Here is a 22,423-nt window from a genome sequence, read left to right as displayed (position 1 = left end):
ATCAGGAGCCGTACCGATCATCCGGTTACAGTATTGTACTCTGTAATGCTGTACAATTAAGCCTTAATCAAGTTTCTTGTCTAAAGGCTTTGCTGATGATTCTTGTGTACTTCAATAGAGACCAATTAAACCAAGGCTTAGTAAACAAAAGCAATAAACAAAAGCAAGCAGCGGTGTAAATATGACATCCAAGATAAGTGATGGGTCACGTCTGGAGGGCGCTATAAAACAAGAGGATCAGTGTTACACATCGTATAAAAACACACACATACACACACACACCACAGATTGGTGAGGTGAGAAGCAGCAATCAACCGGGAAAAAAAAAAAAAAAAACCCTTACTGGTTCTGTGTTTCCAAAAACCTTCAACACAGCTCGCATATTGATTACAAGGACGCCATAAACCTGCGCTGTCTCCGGGTTTTATTGATCCCCGACGCCTGAAATCCATTAGCGCCCTTTACATTCATAGTACCCTGTGTCCCCGCTAGGATACAGCGGGTTCTCCCTCATGTTTTCTTTAAACACCGCTGTGTCAAGGCGAAAGAGCAGCGGCAGTGGATTAGCGGTGTTGGCCGAGGGCCGGGCGGCGCTGCTCTTTGGCTGGCACGCCGCTCGTCGAGGGCATCCAAGTGCTCCGAATTACCAGAGCGGATTTTGCGTCCAACGGCTCCAGGAAGTGTCCAGCTAAGAGCTGGGGCGAGCCCGGCTTCCCGCATTTGACCATTATTAGTGGCTGCAGGAGGCCTTGGCTTGGAGATACGATGCTGGGAATTGCACACAGCAGCCCTTATATTGAGTCGAGAAGCCAGAGAAGAAACGGGGCAGAAATAGCAACAAACAAGAGCAGTGAAGGACAGCACCAAGACGAATACCGATCCTCACCAACCGACCGCCTGCCGCTGGGTAAAGGTTCCACGTCTGTGCTTGACGGCTCTCCGAATAGCATCACGCATGCAGTCTGTATGAGCAGGCAGAAGATTTCTCATGCCTTGTTATTAGAAACTTGCGTCATAATAAACATAAGATAATGATTACAGCGGTGTATGTGGTGCCTGTGGCATTTCGTTGCAATCAATGGCTGCAGGCCAGTTTAGTCTCCTTCCTGTCTCCTTGCTTCCTGAGCCCAAGTTCTAGACAGATAAAATCAGAAGCTAGAAATCCCCGAGCACCTTGGTCCACAATGAGCACTGCGGAATATCTTTTAAATCAAATTGCTCCGTGGGGCTGTGCAGCAGTAATAAAAGCTGATAAAGGAGGGTGATATTGCCGTATTACGGAAAGGTTTATCTTAGGAGAGTGCACTGTTTAATTACACCTTTAAAAACAAGGACAGCTCGGGATGAGTACAAGTCATTTCTGCAGAGAACGAATGCATTAGATGTAATATAGCTGGACCAGAACTGGCCCGGGGGTACGTCACAGCCGCACGTCTCCCGAGAATTAGATTCCGTCCAGAACTCGGATTACTGTCCGTGAAAAGTTTGTGCGCTGTACGGGTTTCCTCTGGAGTCTCCGGTTTCCTCACAACTCCCAAAAACATGCCAGTGTAGGGCTGGGTGGCGAGATTGTGGGTGGGGGGGGGATGTGGCTCTTTTCCTAACTTTATGAAACATACTTGATGACAATTATCAACAATAATGGAACTATTAAAGTTTGTGTGTGTGTGTGACAAATAGTGCAAACACCTGGACTTTTAAATAAAGAATATTTAAATAAATAAATAAATAAATAAATAGTTTAAAAATAATAAAATATTAAAAAAGGTTTTACTGGTGTGTAAATAATAATAATAATAATAATAATAATAAAATAAAGAAGAAGAAAAAGATTAATGTTTTCATTTAAAAAAAAAACAACAAAAAGTGGCATAGAAACATGGCCAAATTTGTAAAACATGTTAAAATATCAATTTGAACTGGACTAAGTGTGAAAACTGCCCGGCATTATGGCATTGGGTGGATCAGTAACACTAAATTGCTCCTAGGTGTGGATACACACATGCATGCTGCCCTGGACTTCCATCCTGGGTGTATTCCCGTTTCACACATGCTCCTGGGATCGTCTCCAAATTCCATAAAGCTCTTACTGAAGAAGAAATCTGTCTGGATTACGCAACATTTTCTCCATGGCAAACTTCCTCATTACATTATTCTGAACTGCACTAATTCATTCAGAAAAAAAAACTTAAAACTGCAGAAATGTGCTGAAACACTGAAGAGTTTCACTTCTCGTACAAGCAGCAATTAAACCCTGGGCTAAAGGTTCCCGAGTCAAAAACTTCAGATTAGCCAGAAATGACTGGTTTCAGGAAGTTGGGCTGGAGTTTTTTGGGGTTTTTTTAAGCGAGCTGCAGTTTGTTCAGAGATATTTAGAGCTAATTAACCCACAGGCACCTCTACAGAGACTCTAAGAAGCAGGGAAAGAGGATTTTGTCGTCAGCGGCTGAAGAGGAGCAGCCTGCATTGACCATCTGTTTCTGTCGCAAGACAGTAGCGCGAGTGCAGCAACAACCCACACGACAAGCAGCGCTTATTAAAACCCAACCATCGCTTAGGAGACTTCATAAGTATAAAAATACTACAGCTCAGAACCACTACAATTACTGTAAAAGAGACGGGTTAAAAATGATTCCAGATGGCGTCTTTGATTTAGAAAGAAAAAAACAAAAAGCCGGACAAATCTGGGGTTTAACCTGCGACACGTTGCAGGAAATAAAAAAAAAATCTATCGGTCTGAAACAAATTCAGTCGGAGTCAATTTCCTCTGTGAATCATCATCTTTCAGGTTTCAGTAGAAATGTTAAAAATATAACAAAAAGTGAATTGAATACAAAATTGCACACTTAGGCATGTAGTGTGAATGTAGTCTAAGTGTATTACAACAATATATATATACATATATATATATATATATATATATATATATATATATATATATATATATATATATATATATATATATATATATATATATATAAATCCACTATTACACTCGGATTTATTTTCCGGAATTATTTTCAGACATCCGATGGGTTTTACCAGACCACACACACACACACACACACACACACACACACAAACACACACACATACACACACACATACACACACACATACACACACACATACACACACACACACACACATACACAAAGACACATACAGACACATATGCATAGACAGATGCATACAAATACACACACAGACACAGATATACAGACACACAGACACACGCAGGTACAGATGCACACGCATGCACAGGACACACACGACACACACACACACACACCACACACACACAGGACACACATACACAGGACACACACACACACACAGGACACACACACACACAGGACACACACACACACAGGACACACACACACACAGGACACACACACACACACACACACACAGGACACACACACACACACACAGGACACACACACACACACAGGACACACACACACACACAGGACACACACACACACAGGACACACACACACACACAGGACACACACACACACACAGGACACACACACACACACACACACACAGACACACACACACACACAGGACACACACACACACACACACACACAGGACACACACAGGACACACACACACACAGGACACACACACACACAGGACACACACACCACACATACAGACAGACAGCTACACACATACAGCTACACACTTCTTCACACGTCAGATCTGCATATTTCTTAAACACAGACTTCTCAGTTTGATGAATCTGTAACGTACAAACAGAATTAAAAAGCCTTATGGCGTTTTTCGAGGAACATGTGTGTGTGTGTGTGTGTGTGCGCGCACGTGTGCGCATTGATTCAGCCATACACTCTACACAGTGCTAGACTGGAGGCTATAATCTTCCTTTATTTGGAACAGACATTAGCATCTGAGCTTCAGCGCAAAACTAAAAAGACAAACTTCGAACTTCGAGGACTGTAGCAGAGGGCGAGAGGGAAAGTTGGGATTATCAGGCTCAGCATACACGGCTGCGTGATTAAGATTCCACCATGTCCACTCAGTAGCACAGGAATGAGTCAGATGAAGCGCAATCCATTATGCATTGAGAGAAGCGCAGCTGTCAACACGTCACTTATTAAATCGGAGTGTGGGAACCAGTGGTTTCTAGAAATTCAGCTAACACTTCATTATATAACTTCCTGCTTTCTTCCCTCTGCTTTTCATCATTCGATGAAAAGGTGCTGGTTTGGAAGCTTTAGTATTTCAGACTGTTCGGCTTTCGCTTGACTAAAGTTGTCCTTCACGCCACATCGTGATGCACTCTGAGGCTCACGTGATTAAAAATCTTACACAAGGGAGGAATGCTTGCAATCCGGCTCGGAAATTCGACTCGGGTTTGGAAAAAGGACACGAATTTAAAATCATCTGTTTGGAGAAACGCTGAAGATGTTTTTAATGATAAGTCTGGATTATGATAATTATATTTGGGAAGTGCCGGCGGAAATCGATGGTTAAAAAGCTTTAAATGTCTCCGAAAAAAATCAAACACAGAAAAATCAAACAACTCCAGAAGACTGAGCATCTTATTTTTACTTGTTGATGTGTGTCACTCATTAAAAAAACAGTAAATAATAAATAATAATAATTTTATTATATTATTATTATTTTATTATATATATTTAATTATATATATTATTATATATAAAACTATAATAAGTATAATAATAATTATTATTATTGTTATTATATATATATATATATATATATATATATATATATATGTGTATATATATATATATATATATATATATATATATATATGTGTATATATATATATATATATATATGTGTGTATATATATATATATATATATATATATATATACATATATATTTATATATATTTATATATACACACACACACACACACACACACTATATAGCCAAAAGTATTCGCTCACCCATCCAAATAATCAGAATCAGGTGTTCCAATCACTTCCATGGCCACAGGTGTATAAAATCAAGCACCTAGGCATGCAGACTGTTTTTACAAACATTTGTGAAAGAATGGGTCGCTCTCAGGAGCTCAGTGAATTCCAGCGTGGAACTGTGATAGGATGCCACCTGTGCAACAAATCCAGTTGTGAAATTTCCTCGCTCCTAAATATTCCACAGTCAACTGTCAGCTGTATTATAAGAACGTGGAAGTGTTTGGGAACAACAGCAACTCAGCCACGAAGTGGTAGGCCACGTAAACTGACGGAGCGGGGTCAGAGGATGCTGAGGCGCATAGTGCGAAGAGGTCGCCAACTTTCTGCAGAGTCAATCGCTACAGACCTCCAAACTTCATGTGGCCTTCAGATTAGCTCAAGAACAGTGCGCAGAGAGCTTCATGGAATGGGTTTCCATGGCCGAGCAGCTGCATCCAAGCCATACATCACCAAGTGCAATGCAAAGTGTCGGATGCAGTGGTGTAAAGCACGCCGCCACTGGACTCTAGAGCAGTGGAGACGCGTTCTCTGGAGTGATGAATCGCGCCTCTCCATCTGGCAATCTGATGGACGAGTCTGGGTTTGGCGGTTGCCAGGAGAACGGTACTTGTCTGACTGCATCGTGCCAAGTGTAAAGTTTGGTGGAGGGGGGATTATGGTGTGGGGTTGTTTTTCAGGAGCTGGGCTTGGCCCCTTAGTTCCAGTGAAAGGAACTCTGAATGCTTCAGCATACCAAGACATTTTGGACAATTCCATGCTCCCAACTTTGTGGGAACAGTTTGGAGCTGGCCCCTTCCTCTTCCAACATGACTGTGCACCAGTGCACAAAGCAAGGTCCATAAAGACATGGATGACAGAGTCTGGTGTGGAGGAACTTGACTGGCCTGCACAGAGTCCTGACCGCAACCCGATAGAACACCTTTGGGATGAATTAGAGCGGAGACTGAGAGCCAGGCCTTCTCGTCCAACATCAGTGTCTGACCTCACAAATGCGCTTCTGGAAGAATGGTCAAAAATTCCCATAAACACACTCCTAAACCTTGTGGACAGCCTTCCCAGAAGAGTTGAAGCTGTTATAGCTGCAAAGGGTGGACCGACGTCATATTGAACCTTATGGATTAGGAATGGGATGTCACTTAAGTTCATATGTGAGTCAAGGCAGGTGAGCGAATACTTTTGGCAATATAGTGTATATACACACACATACATACATACACACATATACACATACACAATTATTATTATTATTATTATTATTATTATTATTATTATTATTATTATTATTATTATTATTATTATTATTATGCAGCAGCTATAATCAGCATTTCCTTCACCAGCTTCTTCTGAAGTTAATCACGAAGCTCATCATGATACCGAAGACTCTCAAAGTCCAGCGTCCTCAAAACTTCCCCATGGTGGAAAACTTAGTTACAGCTTCAGCTCTGACAATTACAAAGCATTGACTCCTTAAAATGCTACATAAAGCTTTCATCACAAAACAATTCACCCTAAACACACACACACACACACAAATATAGAGCAACATATCTAAAGCATTAACATAAACCTTAGCTGGAACTTCATGCATGAGTTTCTCCTAAAGATTATTGTTTACTGTTATTTTAATGCCCTGCCGGCATGAACGGCTATCTTCGCAGCAGGATCACGGTGAATAAAGCATCTTACGGTGGCAACAACAGCAGCTAGATCACTTCCTTCAATATAATAAAAACCCCAAGATTTTCTTTGGTGAAACATCTTGGAAGACTACGCATAATACGCATTTCTGAGTAAAAGCATTGTCTAGTGTCATTAAGAGCATTAAGAGTCCATGCATATATGTTTAATGGTGCTTCTCTTATAGAAAATTCCAAACTTTCAAACACAAATATCTGTACCAGTGAGCTAGAAGAAATCCAGGGCTGAGACGTGCTGAGATTGACAACACAGCCTCACCTCAACCTCAACACAGCCTCCTCAGCGTAGCCTCAAAACCACTCAACGCAGCCTCAAAACCGCATCCTCTCAACGCAGCCTCAAAACCGCATCCTCTCAACGCAGCCTCAAAAAAGCCTAATCTCAACGCAGCCTCAAAAAAGCCTAATCTCAACGAAGCCTCAAAACCGCATCCTCTCAACGAAGCCTCAAAAAAGCCTAATCTCAACGCAGCCTCAAAACCGCATCCTCTCAACGCAGCCTCAAAACCGCCTAATCTCAACGCAGCCTCAAAACCGCCTAATCTCAACGCAGCCTCAAAACCGCCTAATCTCAACGCAGCCTCAAAACCGCCTAATCTCAACGCAGCCTCAAAACCGCCTAATCTCAACGCAGCCTCAAAACCGCCTAATCTCAACGCAGCCTCAAAACCGCATCCTCTCAACGCAGCCTCAAAAAAGCCTAATCTCAACGCAGCCTCAAAAAAGCCTAATCTCAACGCAGCCTCAAAAAAGCCTAATCTCAACGCAGCCTCAAAAAAGCCTAATCTCAACGCAGCCTCAAAAAAGCCTAATCTCAACGCAGCCTCAAAAAAGCCTAATCTCAACGCAGCCTCAAAAAAGCCTAATCTCAACGAAGCCTCAAAAAAGCCTAATCTCAACGAAGCCTCAAAAAAGCCTAATCTCAACGAAGCCTCAAAACCGCATCCTCTCAACGCAGCCTCAAAAAAGCCTAATCTCAACGCAGCCTCAAAAAAGCCTAATCTCAACGCAGCCTCAAAAAAGCCTAATCTCAACGCAGCCTCAAAAAAGCCTAATCTCAACGCAGCCTCAAAAAAGCCTAATCTCAACGAAGCCTCAAAAAAGCCTAATCTCAACGCAGCCTCAAAAAAGCCTAATCTCAACGCAGCCTCAAAAAAGCCTAATCTCAACGCAGCCTCAAAACCGCATCCTCTCAACGCAGCCTCAAAACCGCCTAATCTCAACGCAGCCTCAAAACCGCCTAATCTCAACGCAGCCTCAAAACCGCCTAATCTCAACGCAGCCTCAAAACCGCCTAATCTCAACGCAGCCTCAAAACCGCCTAATCTCAACGCAGCCTCAAAACCGCCTAATCTCAACGAAGCCTCAAAACCGCATCCTCTCAACGCAGCCTCAAAAAAGCCTAATCTCAACGCAGCCTCAAAAAAGCCTAATCTCAACGCAGCCTCAAAAAAGCCTAATCTCAACGCAGCCTCAAAAAAGCCTAATCTCAACGCAGCCTCAAAAAAGCCTAATCTCAACGCAGCCTCAAAAAAGCCTAATCTCAACGCAGCCTCAAAAAAGCCTAATCTCAACGCAGCCTCAAAAAAGCCTAATCTCAACGCAGCCTCAAAACCGCATCCTCTCAACGCAGCCTCAAAAAAGCCTAATCTCAACGCAGCCTCAAAACCGCATCCTCTCAACGCAGCCTCAAAACCGCATCCTCTCAACGCAGCCTCAAAACCGCCTAATCTCAACGCAGCCTCAAAACCGCCTAATCTCAACGCAGCCTCAAAACCGCCTAATCTCAACGCAGCCTCAAAACCGCCTAATCTCAACGCAGCCTCAAAACCGCCTAATCTCAACGCAGCCTCAAAACCGCCTAATCTCAACGCAGCCTCAAAACCGCCTAATCTCAACGCAGCCTCAAAACCGCCTAATCTCAACGCAGCCTCAAAACCGCCTAATCTCAACGCAGCCTCAAAACCGCCTAATCTCAACGCAGCCTCAAAACCGCATCCTCTCAACGCAGCCTCAAAAAAGCCTAATCTCAACGCAGCCTCAAAACCGCCTAATCTCAACGCAGCCTCAAAACCGCCTAATCTCAACGCAGCCTCAAAACCGCCTAATCTCAACGCAGCCTCAAAACCGCCTAATCTCAACGCAGCCTCAAAACCGCCTAATCTCAACGCAGCCTCAAAACCGCCTAATCTCAACGCAGCCTCAAAACCGCCTAATCTCAACGCAGCCTCAATGCAGCCTCAAAACCACCTCCTCAACGCAGCCTCAAAACCGCCTTCTCGAAGCAGCCTCAAAACCACCTCCTCTCAATACAGCCTCAAAATCGCCTCCTCAACGCAGCCTCAAAACTACCTCCTCAACGCAGCCTCAAAACCACCTCGTCTCAAAACAGCCTCATCTCAATGCAGCCTCAAAACAGCCTCAAAACAGCCTCGCCCAAAACGCAGCCTCAAAACCGACTCCTCAACGCTGCCTCCATACCACCACCTGAAAACAGCCTCAAAATGTGCTTCTCAGCAAGATAAGACTATATCCTTTCTCTCTGTAGTTGCGGATTTCAGTTGCAGTAGAATTTCCGGCACGAAAAATCCTCCCGTTGCTCCTGGACTCACCGGATCATCCGTTTCCAGCTGGTCTGCGGGGTGTAAATGAACCTGGATCGTGTTTATAATCTACAATCATTACAGATCCATTAATGCAACTAAAGCAGGTCTTTAAATCCCTTTAAACCTAAAACCGTCTGACGTTTGGCACATCGGTGTTTTTATTTTGTTGATCTTTTTCTTTTTTAAGTGGATCTGGAAGGCAAGGACACTGTCAATAATTCATTGGCTGAGATGACAATGTGCCAAAGTCTATGTGAAATGGTCTGATCACTATGCAGGGCAGGTTACGTTACAGCTGGAGAAAGGACGGGTTCTTGCTGCCGATTTGCCGCCGGGGGGTTCTGAGTAAAGGCTCTTGTTTTTTCTTTTCTCTTCTTTTCTTTTTCCTAATAAGGGCGTGGCATTTATATAATCTGCGGCTTGTGTGAAGAGAACCGGATCGACCTTAATTCCATCATTCAGGACAAAAATCGGCTCAGCGGAAATTCTCCGAATGAAAAGATAGCAAGTTTACGTTTTCTTGTGCCGTATCATCACGTCTACATTATTTCGAAGTATTCATACTTATTCAGAAATATTTAATATAGTATACTTTAAAAAAAAATCTAAAAGTAATTGCCTATAAAAAAAGAAAAATAATACACCATAGTGGTAAAAGATATGCACGAAATGTATAAAAAGACATCAGAGACAATTCTCATCAGAGAGCGTCCTTTATAGTTTCTAGATGATATCCAAGGGCTACATTATGACATACTGGTGAATGTGAAGAGCTTTATTAATATCCCTTTCTTTTTTTAAAGGAAGCATTTCATCAAAGTGCCACAAGTTACGGCACCTTTACGCCACGATGAGGTAAAAAAATCAACACATTACTACGATGTCAGATTTAGTCCTCATGTAAGACCAGACCATTACCTCACCACTGACTTCTTTAAAACAAAACAAACAAACAAAACAATACTAATTAAAATGAATTTCTTTCTTTCTTTTCTTTATCCGCGTATGAGTCAGAGTGCCTCTGTTCCTCATAGCCGTGCTCCAATTCATCTCATAATGACAAAGTGACAGATACTGAAAAGAGATTTTGTGGAAACGTCATTCTCAAATGATTCAGTCATATCCAGGAGGAAGAGAGGATTTACACTTTTTCTTATTCGGTATAAAGGACAGTCCGGAAAGAGTGCTCTCTCTCTCTCTCAGAGCTCTCTCTCGGAGCTCTCTCGCTCTCTCTCTCGGAGCTCTCGCTCTCTCTCTCTGAGCTCTCTCTCTCTCTCTCTGAGCTCTCTCTCTCTCTCTGAGCTCTCTCTCTCTCTCTCTCTGAGCTCTCTCTCTCTCTCTCTCTGAGCTCTCTCTCTCTCTCTCTCTCTGAGCTCTCTCTCTCTCTCTCTCTCTGAGCTCTCTCTCTCTCTCTCTCTCTGAGCTCTCTCTCTCTCTCTCTCTCTCTCTCTCTGAGCTCTCTCTCTCTCTCTCTCTCTCTCTCTCTCTCTGAGCGCTCTCTCTCTCTCTGAGCTCTCTCTCTCTCTCTCTGAGCTCTCTCTCTCTCTCTCTCTGAGCTCTGCTCCAGGGGTGCCGTATCATGGCTGACCCTGCGCTCTGACCCCAACCTCCAAGGATGGGATATGCGAAGAAAGAATTTCACTTTGCTGTAATGTATATGTGACAAATAAAGGCTGTTTCATTTCATTTCTCTCTCTCTCTCTCTCTCTCTGAGCTCTCTCGCTCTTTCTCTCTATCATAGCACTGAAAATAAAAACAATACCAAGCACTGACTGAATTTATAATGCAGAATAATAAGACGGAGAAAAAACAGATGCTGATTAAAGATATTAGAGAAGCGACACTTTACCAGGAGGGTTAGATAAGCTGTTGAGTTTTGCGCACAGGTACGGAGCGCATGCATGTTATGGTCATGTGACCTACCAATGATCAAAATGCGACGTCATCATCCATACATCCATCACTTTTCTGTTCTTCTTATCCTACACAGGGTCACAGGGAACCTGGAGTCTACCCCAGGGGACTCGGGGCACAAGGTGGGGGACATGGTGGACAGGGTGCCAACCCATTACAGAACTCTCTCTCTCACACACACACACACACACACACACACTCACACACACACACTTGTTTCCTCCCTCTCTCTCACACACACACACACACACACACACACACACTTTAGTACCAGAAGACAACCACGCACATGCAAACTCCATGCGAAGAGCAGAGGAAGGAATCGAACCCTCAACCATGAAGATGCGAGGCAAACACTAACACTTTCCACTAAGCCACCCTGAGTCATGGTATCTGGTACTCTACTGTATTACACCCTACATATGTAGTACGCATGGATTTCAACTATGAGGACAACCTCCTTTCTGTCGTTTACACACAACTCACTCATCAAATCCCGCATGAGAACCGATCATTATTACTACAGAAGTCTTCACGCATATATATACACATATATATACATATACACACACACACACATACATATATATACATATATCATCACAGAAAGCAAAAAAAATAAATAAATAAATACTAGATACTATCCAAGAATGTGTTCTCAGAAATATACTTTATGCAAAACCATAATTATTCCCGTTAATCGTCACCAAAGGCTTGTCTCGTAATATCGTGAAACCGTGATATTTTTAAACCGTGAAAAATCGTCATATCGTATCGCACCGGTCGCAGATGACAGAAATCCTAGTTGATGGACAGAAATCCTAGTTGATGGACAGAAAGTAAAAGGGGGGAATTGAATGTGTGTGTCATTTAGAGACGGGGTCTGTCGTTAAGAGTTTGCGAGCAAACAGAGAAGTTTATCCCACGACACTAAGGGCAACTTCTATTGCCTCTTGATCGGTGCACAAGGACAGATCCCTCTGTTATTCATACACAGAAATATAGGAAATAAAATAAACCATCTCCATATTGCATTTAAACGTCAACGCTTGCATTTGGATAACGAGCACAGCGCGATCAGATCCCAGAGCAACACACTGCCGACATGTTAGCATTCCTCTCCATACTAAACACTCCAAACCCCTCTCTCTCTCTCTCCCTCTCTCCCTCTCTCTCTCCACTCCGCCCTGCGTTCACTCACCTTCCCGGTTTATGAGTGCGGCTTCCCACACCAGCGTCACGGCTACAGACAGATGAATGCAGGTCATAAACCAGCAGGCAGGCGTCACTAGGAGGGAGAGAGAGGGAGAGAGCGCGAGAGAGAGAGAGAGAGAGGGAGAGAGAGAGAGAGAGAGGGAGAGAGGGAGAGGGAGAGAGAGAGAGACGCGACGTCCGTTCTGCTTCAGCCAACAACACCGGAATGAACACACAGCCTGCTGTAGCGTTGCAAAGAAGCGGAACACACTGACAAGCACCGCGAGAAAGTACGAGACACACCGGGGCTTGATCGTCCAATCAGACGGCGAGATTTTTTTAACCAATTCAACTCCGGACGGAGGATAGTTCTGTGCTAGGATTGGACACTTTCGGTGTGATTGACACCGGAGACAGCCAATCAGCGTCTGCTACTGTAAATATTTACTAGAAGAACGCACACTTGCACACTATAGAAGCAAATACATGTAAATAACTAAAATAAAATAATAATGATGATAATAAAGAAAGAAAATAAATAAATTAAAAAAAAACAAAATGAAATAAAATGATATAAAATAAAATAAAATAAAATAAAATAAAATAAAATAAAATAAAATAAAATAAAATAAAAGGAATATATTAATCACTTGAACAACAGCTAAAGAAATTTATATATGTGTTTTTTGTTTTGTTTTTTCTTTTGTGTGTGTGTGTGTGTGTGTGTGTGTTTTGATTTAAACACAAAATAATATTCGATAACCTTTCTGGTCATGATCAAATCTCTTTCACTCAAATTCTTTGATGAAATCTAAACTTAACAGTTTAAAAAAAAGAAAAGAAAAAAAGAAAATGCCAAAAATGAACGATTTTCCAGAATGACCAAATTTGGTCATTCTAATCCATCATCATTTCTATAGTAATAAATGATTCACTGGCAGACGGTCCAAATAAATAAATAAGTAAATAAATAAATAATATTGCATTTTGTTGTCATTTCTATAATCATAAATAATTCACTGGCAGACCGTCCAAATAAATAAATAAATAAAATACATAAAAATATTGCATTTTTTGTCATTTCTATAGTCATTAATGATTCACTGGCAGATATTCCAAATAAATAAATAAATAAATAAATAAGAAATATTGCATTTTGTTGGCAAATTGATGTTGTATAAGAGGAATATAACAATTCAAGGTGTGCTGTATATATTCCAATTTATTAAATTTGGCCTCTTTTCTACAAGTGAGCATGGTATGCAAATGTTTCAGACAATGCACAAAAAAAATAATAAAATTAATAAATAAGAAAATTTAGTTATCGCATATTACAGAAGGAGAAATGCTATGGGAAGCCAGTCATAGATGAGGAAACCAGCCAGACCTTACATTTTACAGTCCAAATAAATAAATAAATGAATAAATAAATAAATAATATTGCATTTTGTTGACTAAGTGATGTCATAAAAGAGAAATATAAAAAAATTCAAGGTGTGCAGTATATATTCTTACTTATTAATGTGGCCTCTTCTACATAAGTGAGTGTGACCATTTCAGACAATGCAATAAATAAATAAAATTAATAAATATATAATATCTAGCCATCATATATTAAAGAAGAAGAAATGCTTTGGGAAGCCAGTCATAGATGAGGAGACCAATCAGACCTTCCATTTAAGAGAAAATTATAATGTGTTTGCTCTTTTGAAATTGTAAAAGGAACAGGATGTCAGAATATGTGAGAAATGGAGAATAATATTCAGCTTTGTTGGTTTCTAACAATGACACATTGCAGGCAAGATTCACAGTGAAGTTTAAACATGAAAAATGAGTTGTGTTTCAGTTCTCCTGGGCCAGCATAATAGCAAGAATTGTCTTGCAATGTTTGTTTTTTAATACAAAAAAGAAAAAAAATCACACACACACACTCTTCTTTCTGGTTTCTTTGCTGTGAAGTTGTATTTAGTAACTCACCATCTACATCTATATCACCATATACACCAACCAGCCATAACATTATGAGCACCGACAGGTAAAGTGAATAACACTGATTATCTCCTCATCATGGCACCTGTGAACATTTGGCAGCCAAGGCTCACTGATGCACGTGGCGAGCGAAGGCTGGCCCGTGTGATCCGATCCAACAGACAAGCTACTGTTGCTCAAATTGCTGAAGAAGTTCATGCTGGTTCTGATAGAACAGCATCAGAATACGCAGTGCATCACAGTTTGTTGCGTATGGGGCTGCATCGCCGCAGACCAGTCAGGGTGCCCATGCTGACTCCTGTGCACTAACGGGTCACTATGGGAAGAAGGTATACCGGTGGAGGCAGTGTCCTGCTTTGGGCAATGTTCTGCTGGGAAACCTTGGGTCCTGCCATCCATGTGGATGTTACTTTGACACATACCACCTACCTAAGCATTGTTACAGACCATGTACACCCTTTCATGGAAACAGTATTCCCTGATGGCTGTGGCCTCTTTCAGCAGGATAATGCGCCGTACCACAAAGCAAAAATGGATCAGGAATGGTTTGATGATTTGGCCTCCAAATTCCCCAGATCTCAATCCAATCGAGCATCTGTATAATGTGCTGGAACAAACAAGGAGGCCCCACCTCGCAACTTACAGGACTTAAAGGATCTGCTGCTAACATCTTGGTGCCAGATACCACAGCACACCTTCAGGGATCTAGTGGAGACCATGCCTCGCCCGGTCAGGGCTGTTTTGGCAGCTAAAGGGAGGACCAACACAATATACGAGCTGGTGGTCATAATGTTATGCCTGGTCTGTGTATATCTATCTATAAAACAGAACTGATACTGTAACTAAAAATAATAGCTGCCATTTTGAATTTTTTATACTTTTTTTTGTTAAGTATCTTTTATTACATTACTTTTAAAGTGTCTTTAAGTTGTCGAGGTAGCCCTGAAAGACTCATGTTGAATTTCACTTGACTTGAATTTCACTCGAAATAATTCTCCATTTTATTTTAGACAGTGTGACAACAACAATGATTTTGCAAAGATTTCACACACACACAGCAGAACGGACAGCTGTGGCTCTGCAAGAATTAGTCAATGTGAAGACCGACCTGAAGTAATGACAGACCATCCCAAAAATGATAAATTACTCAGATATGACAAATGTGTCTAAAAGTTAGCATCAATGGATGACTTGACAAATTTTGCCAGATAGGAAAGAAATGTTTAACGGTAAAACGTCATATAAAACTAGATTATTATTGCAGTAAACAGTGTAGTGTAATAGCTGATTTGGTGGTCAGGTATATCATGCCCTAGACTTTGTGTTAGACTATACTGGTTACATATCTTTTTTACATTTCTGGCATTACTTACAACAAGCAACTTACAATTTATCTCATTTTTTTTAATACAGTTGAGCAATTGAGGGTTAAGGGCCTTGCTCAAGGGTCCAGCAGTGGCAGGTGGTCTTGGGATTCAATCCTACAACCTTCCAAGCATCAGCCCAACACCTTAACCACTAAGCTACCATATCCCTATGCTAATTTTAAAGCTATGTGTAGGAAGAAGTAGAAGAGTCTCTTTAAAGCTGATGGAAGGAGAAAGTGAAGGTCAATTGCAGCCTTCACTGATTTCCCGTTCCAGAAGAACAGGTTCAAATGAATTTGTAGCTAGTAGTAAAAATCTTTGCCCTTATTCATTCCTTTTTTTATTAGATCTACATTAACCCATACATTATAAAAATTGTCAAGGTCTTTAAGAATTCTCAAAGGTATTTTGATTTTAATGATCTTTGCAGGGGTCATGGTGGCCCATGGGTCAGAACGCTTGGCTCGTATCTCTGGGGATGGGGGTTCGATTTCTGGCCATGCATGTTTCCTCTGGGTTTTTCTGGCTTCTTCCCCTAGTCCAGAGAACAAGACATAAGCTCTAAATTGTCCATAGTGTATGAGTCTATGATAGATTGCCACCCAGGATGCCCGAACTTTGTCCCCTGCGATTCTTCCAGAGCTCTGTGTAGTAAAAGCGGAACAGGAAATCTTTTTCCTTCTATCAGAAGACAGTGAGTTACATATGAACTGTTCGGGTTGTTTACAACCATGAACAGATGGACGAACTATTTATAAACAGTTCCGAATATCCCTAATCTTTGACAAAAAAGACCGGCATGTGTAGAATTAACAGAACAAAATGTCATTCAGCAAAAAAAAATTGCCAAATAAATGAATGTAATCAAACTGGGAAACTACGTCCAAGATTAATTCAGTGAAGTAAAACAGCATTTGAACACAGCCAGCAGCTCTTTTAGGGCCTAGAAGATGGAAAATGAATGCCAGGAAATAAAAAGCAGGGGAATTGAGTTAATGCCACATGTACTAATTAAGCCAAGGATAGAGATGAACACTCGAAGGAGAGACCAAATCTTTTATGTTTTTGTTTTTTTTTATTCTCTGTGCCTGATGAAAGAATTAAATCATGCATAATCATGCTGACTTTTCTGAATAAAGAGTTATTTTAATCTTTACCAAGCAAATTAATATCAAGTTAGTTATGGCTAATTCAGTAAACCGTGAACTATTGCCCTCCTTTATACAAATGACTTAAAAAAGAATTCATGCAACAAGTCATTCTTTGAGCTCGAACATACACCGATCAGGCATAACATTATGACCACTGAGAGGTGCCGTGAATAACACTGATTATCTCCTCATCATGGCACCTGTTAGTGGGTGGGATATATTAGGAAGCAAGTCCTCAAAGTTGATGTGTTAGAAGCAGGAAAAATGGACAAGCGTAAGGATTTGAGCCAGTTTAAGAAGGGCCAAATTGTGATGGCTAGACCACTGGATCAGAGTATCTCCAAAACTACAGCTCTTTAGGAGGTGTTCCCGGTCTGCAGTGGTCAATATCTATCAAAAGTATCCTTTAAGTCCTGTCAGTGCTTACCTGTAACATGCAAGTTACAGGACATAATGAATCTGCTGCTAACATCTTGATGCCAGATACCACAGCACATCTTCATGCCTCGACAGGTCAGCAAAAAGGAGGACCAACACAATATTAGGCAGGTGGTCATAATGTTATGCATATATATATATATATATATATTTTTTTTTAATTAATCTTTGCTCTGGAAAGGGTGTATTGTTTTGTCTAACAAGAATAAAGACACTTCACATCTCCTCCATGATCTTTCTGATCTTCTTGTTATGAAATATCTCTAAAGTGATCTACTAAAGTCCCGAAATTTTACACGGGAACTTTCTGTGGTGTGTCACTTTATTAGGAACACCTGTATGATGGAAGAGTCACGCACTTATCTAATCATGTGGCAGCCGTGCGATGAAAAAATGTCAAGAAGACAAGCAAATCAAGTGGGTTTTTAGTGTCACTGTATAGCTTGTAATTTAGCCAGGACCATGGGGCAAAACATAACAGTATGCAAGACTATGTGACTTGCAAATACACAACGGTGTGAGAAGAGTGCAGGACATAATAACCTGCACAGGACGACAAACCATGCAGGCGAAGAGGTTCAGGTCTTGTCTTGCCCTAAATAATCATATTTCATAATTTGTTTTGCATTTTTGGAGTAAATTCTGTCCCTTATATTCATCCTACTTCCGTTTCGAAGAAAAGCAAACTGTTGAATATTTAACTCCCTCTCGGCACTGCCCGCTCTTGAAGGGTGCCAATATTTTTGGTGGCACTAAAACGCCTCTAGCTTACTCCGAGGTGTCTGCTCTCTGAGATTTTGACACCAGCCATGCATTATAGCCGTCTCATTAGCACATGTCTCCGTGATAAAGATAACACCGACCACCCTGCGACCCTCATCGCTTTTACAGCAACACCACGTCAACCTGCTCCAATTGAAAAATGGCTGTGATTATGATCCCACTCTTTCTTTCTTTCTTTCTTTTTTATTTTAAATTGTCTGGCTCTTGTTGGAAGAGAAAAAGAGACAAAAGCGGGGGGGGGGGGGAACCCATGCTGTGAGAAAGAAGAGAATCTAATCCCATGTCCTGGCAGTCGTCTTCTTCTAGAGTCATCGCTAGAAAACACGGTGTCCTCATTAGGCAAGGGAGTCTTTTTATCACTGTCCAGCTTCTGCTGCCTGACAGCACACTTCTACTCAAGCAGTCAGGAGATATTCCATGTGGCATCGTGGCTAAAAATACACCTGCATCTACACACAAAAAAGAAATAAAATAATAATACATATGATTTGCAGCTTATAGGGTTTTAAATGAACCGTTCTAACTGGTTGCTAATGATTTACTGTCGTCTTTGCATGACTTCCTTACGTCCCACTCACCCCTTTACCATAATTAAGATTTTTAAGAGTCTAAACACAGTCCTTGCTCGAAATCAGACAGAATATGGAAACTAGTCTATTCAGGACTAATCCCCTAAAGACATCTCAGCCTGCAGTCTCTCTCCTCTCTACCACTGCAGCGGAATTACAAGAAAGAAGAGTTTGGAAACACTCAGTGTGAGATGGCTGATGCTATCTCTCTGGCAGTCTGTGTGTGTGTGTGTGTGTGGGTCTCCTGCGTCTCCTGCTCTTTGTAGTTTGACTGATTCAAGGGAGACTGACTGTGAGAGATAACATGCCCAGTTCATTTCTTCCTGCCTATTTGTATGCCGCTGCGGTTCCTCAATCTCTCGCCGCTGAGATGGAGCCGGACGCCTCTTTAATGCACCACTGTCCATATCTTGATATCCAACTCTGCGCAAGAGAAGAAAAAAAAAAAAAAAGGGAGAGGGAGAGGGAGTCAAAAAATAATAATAAATAAATAAATAAAGAGCGAAGGTGGTCTCGCCCTGGATAGAGATATTTAAGGGTAAACATCTGTGTAGCGCTGATAACTTCTGACATTTTGTCACAAAAACAAAATTGCGGGGCCTTGTGAAATAGCGTGAGTGTGAATATGAGAAAGGGCTTGTTCTTAGTGCTAAACTCACATGACATTAAATCAATAACAAAAGAGCTCCGCGTATTTAAAAATGATTACCGATGATTATTATCCGTTAGCTCATTTTTTTTTTACACTTTAATTCGATGTGCGTTACCTGATTTCTTTTTAATTAGCATCACGTTATATTGCCATCCATGAAGCAACAAGTAGCATCGCCGCCTCGCAGCTAGGAGGCTTGGGTTCGATCCTGACTTCACGTTACTGTGGAGCTTCAATCCAATTCAGAATTGTAGATTTCTATACATAATAAGCAGCAAACTAGAGGCAAGGTAAAACCTCCTGAGACTTCATGACTAGGAACCAGACTCAAAATCAACGATGCCGTAATTCTTCTGCATGAAACCGGAGAGTTTATTACAAATCATTACAGCATACAGGATTAGAAATGTAAAGACAAACAAGAAATAAGTGCATCGAAGGATACTGTGAATAAGAATCCCAGTATGAGCACAGGGTGGTCTTTATCATTCATTGTGTTGAAAACAATATATAAAAGTAATCGCTCATTTAACAGAATGTCAAGTAATCGTATTCCATTTCCTTTAACGTCACGGTGTAGAGCCGGGTTTAGTTCACATTGCGTATTTAGAAGGTCTTTACCAGTGATGGCTGTCTGCTTTGGACTGCAGAACTGCAGAGAGAGAGAGAGAGAGAGAGAGAGAGAGAGCGCAGGAGGAGACCCACGGCTGATTGATTTCCGAGTTACAGTGTGTGTTTGCTGCAACCCTTTTGTTGTCTTTCATTCTCTCTGACCACTGGGCTTATAAAAGATTCATGCTCTCTCCTTACAGTGGTTGTTAATGCATCCTAAGCACAGCCTCACTGAACCGGGTAGAACCTTCCTTCCGTTTATACATATTTACAAGCCCTGGATTTCACAATTCTTCCCCGTCTCACAGATCATTCTCATTCAGTATGTCACGAGACATATAAGATACAAGACGAAGAGGTTGCAATTAATGTTTTATAGGAACAGATACGGCCACAAGCAAATGTGTGCGTGCGTTACAAAGAAATCTAAATGATTTGAAAGACGTGGATGCACAAGAAAGTTTATTTTTTTTACAGCGTGTGTGTGTGGTTTTATTGCTGAAGGTGAGAATGTGTTTGTATCCACTGCATGTAAAGCAGTCCTGCACTTGGCGCCTGGCTGGCATGTTGACTCGGGGGCTGCAGAGAGAAAAAGATACTTGGAGAGAGAACGGAGACAACAACATCAGGACCAGCGGGAGTAAATTGCACCAGAGAAATATCTACTAAAAAAAATACCTCCTGCTCTCTCTCTCTCTCTCTCTCTCTCTCTCTCTCTTCTTTTCTCTCAGAGGATTGTCTCCTACTCATAGCAAGTAGTACTAAGGGGGTAAAAAAATAAAAAAATGCCCTGCGCATCTAAAGTATGCAAATGCAGTCCCCTGAGACAGAGGTGTGAGGCATAAGGTGTGTCACCGGGATCTTTGGCTGGGAGGTAAAAACATCTGTGTGTCAGCGAGGACACGAGGAAGAGCCTTGTTATCCAGTGAGATCATGTAACAATGCACTTGTTAAGATTTGCCCTGATGGTCCTGTTAATAATGCAAGCTTGTTAGTCAGTGAAAAGCCAGTGAGCTCGCTGTATTCATAAAACAACACCCAACTATTGGAAAATTTCCTTACATGAGGAAATTCATGACAACTTATTTGTGCTAGACTCGAATATAGTGCTGATCTTAATGCTTGTATGAAGAGTATATGCAAACATAGTGAGTGTAGCGGTTTAATCATCATAATAATCACTAGAACCTATCTAGGAGGAACTTTCACTTTATAACCCATTATAACAGAACATTACACTATAAATACACCAGGGAAATCTAATCATTACAATTATTGTTGTCTGTATTAATGTTTGCATCTGTTCAACATCTCATGCTTGAAACATCCTTTTGCAAAATACCGGTACCTTTTCATGTCCTAAAACATTCACTCAACCCCATCAAGGCGTCTATTGGGAAAACATCACATGAAGTCGACTAAATCTAAAAGATTCACGTGAAGAAGAATTTCTCAAATTATTTTTCCTTTCAATTTATTTCTTCCAAATCTCGTAGAGTTTATTTCGTCGTCGCTGTATTCGGAAATATGACTCTTCGTCTGTCACTTTTAAACACATGCTGCGGTTTCGTATGAAAAATTTATAAATATGAATCATTTATATCCTGAATTGCTATATTTATGTAAAGCTTTGTCACAATAAAAGCGCTGTACAAATAAAATAGAACAGAACTGATCTTATTTATTGATTTTTATGTATATGTAATGTGAACCGTTTCTTAAAAGATCTATATTTGGCAATAGATAGAGTAGCACTTGTTTACTTTCCAGTACAATATGCTGTTATTACAGTGTTTATATATATACAAACAAAAGCTGTAAATATTAATTACAATAACTTCTCGGCTGCCAAGGTGCTATTAAATAACTTTACAGTCTCCTATAATAGGTCTAAGTGCTATATTCATGAATCATAGCGTTATTGTGTAGCTTTTGTGCTATGCATGAACACCTTACAGTAAAAATTAAATACTGTAATCCGTCATACATTCGATTTATTCATTTCTAGTAATTGCTGGTTTTGGTCAAGGCTGTAAGGGACAAGGAGGATGGGAAACCAGACAATCACATGGAGTCCCACTTACTCACACACACACACACACACACATACACACAATTAATTTGGAGTGTCCAGGCCACCTGAGAGCCTCAGAAAGACCACAAAGTCATGTGGAGTGGTCGTGTGAACTTTTGATCCCATCATCACATGTTACATAAGGCAGAGGTTTTCAAACTGAAGCCTAGCTAGAGTGCTTGTGATTTTATTTTTAATATATATATTTTTTTATTATTATGTTGTTACAGTCATACAAATCACAACTCCCTATTGTCAAATCTTGAGCTCTTAAAGTCGTTATCCAATTTCATTGGTCACTTAAACTCAATGAGTTTAATCCAAAAATCCAAACCTAATGCATTCTGCTGTTGGGAAGACAATAAATTTGGAGCTCTAGCTTTTGAAGCTCCG

The 22,423-nt window shown here is 40.9% G+C and overlaps 1 protein-coding gene across 1 annotated transcript in view; it reads right to left on the bottom strand.

The window, feature by feature from the left end:
- The window catches only part of glceb (glucuronic acid epimerase b), an 83,984-nt gene extending 71,334 nt beyond the window's left edge, over positions 1-12,650 (bottom strand). Inside the window, exon 1 of the mRNA XM_058381910.1 lies at positions 12,403-12,650. The gene's annotated coding sequence lies outside the window, so the exon portion shown is untranslated. The remainder of the gene's footprint in view (positions 1-12,402) is intronic.
- Positions 12,651-22,423: the final 9,773 nt, after the last annotated feature.

This window comes from Hemibagrus wyckioides, linkage group LG27 (assembly GCF_019097595.1).
Source record: "Hemibagrus wyckioides isolate EC202008001 linkage group LG27, SWU_Hwy_1.0, whole genome shotgun sequence".
NCBI classification, from domain to species: Eukaryota; Metazoa; Chordata; class Actinopteri; order Siluriformes; family Bagridae; genus Hemibagrus; species Hemibagrus wyckioides.
Note: the sequence above shows the minus strand (reverse complement) of the source record. Positions and strands in the feature narration are given on the sequence as shown.